Consider the following 7,247-nt stretch of genomic DNA (forward strand, 5'->3'; position numbering starts at 1 on the left):
CAGTCAGGGAAAAAGTTACCTTAAAAAATTGAACGAGGTTTAAGTTTATGCCTTAAAAATAACATTATTATTTACGAAAAGAAAATAAAGTAACAACTAGATGGCCACTCAGTCGAGAGTATGCCTTCGTCAAGTAGCAGTCTTGCTTTGACCAACACCACTGCGTAGTCTCGTACTTCAATATATTTGCCTTAAAATCTAATGGATTTGTCCCTCACCCATACCCCATATGTCCACTAAGTATCGTTATAATTGATTCAGTAATTTTTACGTAATATTGTATACAAATAAATAACAAACTAACAAAATATTTGCAATTTACTAAACATTATGATTCTCAAAATACTGTTGCGTAAATGTACTTTGATGTACTTCATCTTAAACGTTACAAATTTATCCCTGGATCATACCAAACATGACTACCAACTTTGGTCGAAATCGGCACTGTAGTTTTTGTGTAAAGTTACAAACAAACAAACGACGGCAGAGGTGAACACATACCCTTCGAAGACCGTCGAACTTTTTGACGTAGGCAACGAGAATAATAAGCGTTGGGTAATGTCGAAAATAAAAATTCCAACAACGCACCAGGCCCTGTCAAGGAGAAGCCTGGCCTGTGACGGCAACAGATGTCGCTTTGGTAACACGTACTTCCGACTTTAATCCCCGCAGTAAATCCCTCGATAGGTCATTAACTCGAGCTATAAATGAGATAACAGTTATCTCTCCGTGTGTTTCCATGACATTCCGTGAATATGGGGACATTAGTCTCTCTCGAAGGTAGAGGAGAGCGATCTTTCTCCGGTGATAAAAATGCTTCGTCTTTTCCGTAGCATTTTTTTCCCAACACGTTAGCGACTGATACGAATGGATGAACGGAGGAGGAATAATACATACATACATACATATGCATGCATATATACATATACGTATGTGTTCATATATACGATATATATACATACGTATATATATATATAATATAATATATATACATACATACACACATATATATTATATATATATACATATATATACCTGTATATATATATATATATATATATATATATATATATATATATATGTATATATATATATATATATATATATATATATATATGTAAAGTCATATATATATATATATATATATATATATATATATATATATATACCTTTCTGAGATTGAATATCTTACCGTGTTTTAAAGGTTTGTGTATCGCCATAATCAGCAACGCTGGACTAGTCAGGGCCACTTATACTAGGTTGGTTTGGTGGGAGCGATTAGAAGAAAATCTTCCTCCATCGCCAGCACGGTGATGAAAACTGGCTAAACCCAAGTCATGAATTGACATGTCTGAGGCTTTAGTCCTGCACTGGACTAGATACGGCTGAATTTGATATTGGTGTGTGTGTATGTATGTGTAATATATATATATATATATATATATATATATATATATATATATATATATTATAATATACATTTGCTTATATATATATATATATATATATATATATATATATATATATATATATATATATATTGATACATATATATAAATTTATATATATAAATATACATATATATATATATATATATATATATATATATATAATATCTGACTGACTTTTTTATCTTCACGTCATCCATTTGGATTAAGTATATTGAGGAGTTACGACTTCACTCACCTTCCAGTAAGTTTCTACTTTTTCTACTTCCTTTATTAATCCAAATTAGTTGCTGCTTACGTTTACTCATCCCTTCGAATCCTCCTGTCTCAGTTCCTACAACTTTTCAGTGACCTAAAAAAAGTGCAATACGAAGTTTTCGTGTTACGAGCTCGGGCACGTCAACTAAACAAATAATTCTATTGTCTATCGAGTTTATACGTATTACATCTAATCCTTTGATTGGGTAATATCTTTCGGAATGAATTAAATCAGAATTATTTATACCTCGAGTCTTATTATAATTATCCATAATAAGCAACTGAATAAAGTAAATTAGCCTACTGACTAATGTCCCTCACGAAAATCTATTAGCACGAAAATAATTCAGAAGGTTTATATTTAGGAAATAGCCAATATGATTAACAGCAAATTGAAATCACCTGATTAACAAAGACAAAAATCAACAAATATCACAAATTTTTAAGTAATTTGTATTTTTCCTAACATACTTACCTAGAACTACCTTCTTAGGAGTTACTGGTAACTCTACCTAACCGACCAGCTTTTTGTATAGTTTACAATTAACAGCGAATTGAAAACACCTCCCTAACAAAGACAAAAATCAACATATACATAAATTAATCTTATTCCTAATGTATAAGACACTATCCACGTGCATTCAAGCCTCACTTCAGGAAAATACAATGAGACAGCAAGAGACAGAAAACGACCTAAGGAGGCAATCCCATTGTTGCCAGAGTTCCTTCATCAAATTTCTCTAGGCGAAGTCGGGGGGAAGTTTATGTCAATGTCTTGGGCCAATAGGACTGGAACGTCAAGGCTGAGGAAAATTAAAAGCCAAAGTTGAACAGAGGGAAATGTTACCAAGTCTGAAGTCTCTGAAGCAAATGGAAAAGAAAATTAAGTGTTCTTTTGGCGTGCTTGAAAGAATTGCAACGACATAGTTTCATATTTTCAACCATGGAAAAAAAAAAATAAGCTGGAATTTTAAGCTCATCATCATCGCGTCAGATGACTTTAACAGCGTAGTAACAGCGGAACACAGTCTTTAAGAAGAACTATTAAAAAAAAAAAAAAAAAAAAAAAAATGAAGGTAGGAACAAAGGCAGTGACTCAGGAAACAGATTTTATTTTAGGTTTTATTTTGCATTCCGTAAATATATGTTTTTAAAGGTATTGGGGGAAAAAATGCTTGTTATCAAGCACGCAGTCTCAAGTTTTTTTCCCAATGCCAGATACGAAAACGTTTGCTAAGCTATATTGAGAATCAAAGATAATCAACCCTGATTTTTTAAAATAAAAATTTATAAAGATCTGATATGTCAAAAGTGTTCTGTCTATGGTCTTATAAACGAAATAAACTATTTAGTGATATCTCAGCGCAAAAAGTTATAATCAACAAAGATTTCGCTGTGTAAATTAATCTTGATTCACAATGATGAAAATACATTTTTTCCCATTTTTAGATAAAAAGAAAACTTTTAATTCATCCCTTTAAACAAATGAATAAACGTCACAGTGAAAATTTTATAACAAAAATTTAAAGAAATCATTAGCCAGGGAAAACAAATTAAATTACGTAAAACTTACTTTTAATATATGTGAATTTCAGTTGATTTCTCTCAATGTCTCTATATCTCACAATTGCATATGAGCCATGCGACCAGATTTGATCCTGGGCTACTAAGCACGGAGCAATTATGCCCACATTTTAAACGTTTAAGCTTTAAAGATCGCTCACGAATGACAGAGACAAGGGACAATGACAATGCCCTGGCAGGACAATGACCTAGAGACTGACCATATATACATATGATCACCGACCAAGCTCCTCTCCACCCAAGCTAAGACCACGGAGGGCTAGGAAATGGCTGCTGATGACTTAGTAGGTAGACCTCTAGGCTTCCCCAAAACCCCATCCTTAGTTCACAAGGATGGCGAGGTTAAAGACACTAGAAGAAACTATCGAGATTGAGCGGGACTCGAACCCCACCCCGGAAATCGCCTGGCAAGGACGTTTTCACTGGGACACCACAACCCTAACTTTGAATTATGTATCTGGAGACCCCTTGTATGGAGATGAAAAAACAAGATAGACAAGAGTGATCACTGCTTCATTAAAATATAGTCCTACACAACTATATCATGGTTGAAACGGGGGTAGGGGACTAAACGCTATGCGGGATCCATTCATGAGGTTTTCAATCGATTCTCTTTTTGTTTATTCATACTGAAATGTTTCCATTTAGAAGGACATTCAATCTCTCCCTTCATGGTAGAGTCTATTCAGACTATAGTTATCCACATACAGTCAATTTCAAAAGTCCACTGACTGCTCAAAAGCCATAACTTTACTGTGTAGAGAGTAAGGTAAAATCACTTACATTTGTGAAAGTTGGAAGACTTACTTATCAACCATTAAATGCAGGGGTTCGAATTCAGGTCAGAGGTAAGAACATTAATATATATTAAAATTTTATTTGTGGCTTAATTTTGTATAGAATAAAAACGTCCTATATGCAAGTTAGTATACCTATGTATTCTATAAATAGTGTATTGCTCAATAATTTAACCAATGTAAATATTTCTTAACAAATTAACCCAACTTTCAAAATAAAAAACTCAAGACGTGAAAAAAAATATATAAAAAACTAATAATGATAAAAGATCGTGTTTATTCCTCAATACTCGTCCAACAACTTGAGACAGTAAATCAATCATAGATGAACATCCCAGAGTAATTCCGGAATTGCTAATGACTAAGAAGCTTGTCATGAAAGACTGCTACAACTTACGCAGACGAAATATTTCGAATAAGACTTTCCTTATCAAAATAATCATTAATGCTTTTATCTTATTTCATATTTATTGCATATCTTTTTTTTTCTTTTTTTTTTTAACTGATGTCTTAAGTGTAAAACATTGTAACCCTATTGTAACTCTGTATATGGCTATTGCTGAAATAAAGATCATCATCATCATCATCATCATCATCATCATTATTATTATTATTATTATTTCTTGGAAGGAGACCCTCCTTCAAACAGGTGGAGTTAAATACTATGGCTGCATCGGCAGAATTCAATTTCTTGTCCAATTTCTCGATTCTACGAATTGTCCGAAGAATTGAGAAATTGGACAAGAAATTGAATTCTGCCGATGCAGCCATATTATTATTATTATTATTATCATTATTATTATTATTATTTTACATCTTTACATTTGATAAAAACCCAACTGATGAGACTCGCCATGATCCATTTTCACATGGCCCTGGCAGACTTCCTTCAAGCGCACCAAGAGTTTTTCGTATTACGCTCGTGCAATAAGAGGAGTGCATCGTGGGCCATTTCTCGCCTTTGCACAACCGATATTTCGTCAGAGATGATTGGTGAAACCTTTTTCCGGTGTGTCCCAGTGGTAAATCTTGCGACAATTGTGCTGACTGACTTTCCCGATCGGAGGATAAAAAACAGTCTTACGAAGTTGTTGAACATGCAATTGATAGGGCAGATGACTTAGACAATTGAAGTTTTTCAACATACAAATTTCAACTCTTTCTTTCCCGTTCGTTATATTTCACTTAAAAACTAAATATAACAATTATGCCTGCCCTTAAAAATAAGAATATCTTCTATACTGTTTCATTGAATTAATATATATATATATATATATATATATATATATATATATATATGTGTGTGTGTGTGTGTGTGTGTGTGTATATATATATATATATATATATATATATATATGTGTATGTATATATATATATATATATATATATATATATATATATATATATATATATATATATATAAAACCGTTGGCAAATATGGATTGCTAAGATATACCGCCTAGAACGATATATGCAATTGAAAATGAAATATTGGAAGGAGAAAGGCTTAACGATGTAAAATCATTTAAGTATTTTAGGAACTATGATCTCCAATACAGGGTCTTTCGAATTAGTTTAGAGAACGATTGAAAAAAGCAAATCAGGCAATGGCAAGGTCAAGTAAAATTTGGAAATCAAATCGCCTAAAATTACTTATAAAAATCAGATTATATATCAGTTTATTGAGATCGGTGTTACTGTATGGACATGAGTCATGGTATGACAATAAAACAATATCCAATAGATTTTGTAGATTTGAGAACAAAGCCCTCAAAAGGATATTGGGAGTTAAATAGCAGGACAGGATTAGAAATAAAACAATAAGAGAGATTACTCGAGTGCCATATGTAGATGAGATCATGAGGGGTAGATGGAGATGGTTTGGGCATGCTCTTCGTACTCCCCAAGAGAGATTAGTTCGGCAAACTTTCAACTGGGCTCCACAAGGCACTAGAAGAGTTGGAAGACCCAGGCCTACATGGCTGAAGACTATGAAGCATGAAGTAGAGGATGAATGGTGAAGTATTGATTTAAAAGCTCAAGATAGAGACGACTCGCGAAATCTAACAGAGGCCCTTTGCATCAATAGGAGTAGGAGATGATGAATATATATATATATATATATATATATATATATATATATATATATATATATATACACACACACATATATATATATACACATATATACATATATATATACATATATATATACACATTATATATATATATATATATATATATATATATATATATATACACACACACACACAACGAGGAGGACGGAATTCACTCTTGCGCATTCTTTGCATCTTGCTTTTTTTAACTCACACGATACAATCTCAAAATCGGTGAATTTTTCCCATTACCCAGGAGAGCAAAGGATATCCTAGTTTAAATGGTCTTAAATCTTCAAAAGTATCATCTGATTGCTAAACAAAACTTCGTAATCATCCCAAGCTCTGCAGGCTACATTCTCTTGCAAAACTTTGTTCTTATGCATGCGAAACTTTCCAAGAAAAGTGAGACAGTTGGATATGAAAAAAATATGAATTAAAAAAAAAAAAAACAATCATAACACAAAACAGTGAGGATGGGATTCAAAGCGTACAAAATTTCCTACACAATCACTAACATCACTTTTCCATCCGACTGTAGTGAAATTGAAAATTTTCCTGTACCCTGATGAGCATATGATAAATGCAAAATATATGACACGCGATTTATTTAAAAGCGTTAATTTTCTTACACGATTTGCTTTACGTACACTAACATAGGTATCGGATTTTAATAACATCAGACTGCATACCACAAAATCTTTTCAGTTTTCTTCATTAAATTATAATAAAGAAAACAAATAAACCAGCTGCGGTCTTATATGCATTTTTGCTGACATCAATACACCACTTTCATTACAGTATACATATATATATATATATATATATATATATATATATATATATATATATATATATATATATATATATATATATATATATAAACCAATAAACCATGTTGCCTACAGATTGATGAAATCAAGAGAGAGTGACTGTAATTCAAACAATAATGCATTACCTGACTCTTGGTAAAACCTACCTTGTGGAGCATCTCAACGAAAACGAGTGGACCACTTTAAATAGAGAAAGATTTAAGGTCAGTA

Source organism: Palaemon carinicauda, chromosome 26 (genome assembly GCF_036898095.1).
Source record: "Palaemon carinicauda isolate YSFRI2023 chromosome 26, ASM3689809v2, whole genome shotgun sequence".
NCBI lineage: Eukaryota > Metazoa > Arthropoda > Malacostraca > Decapoda > Palaemonidae > Palaemon > Palaemon carinicauda.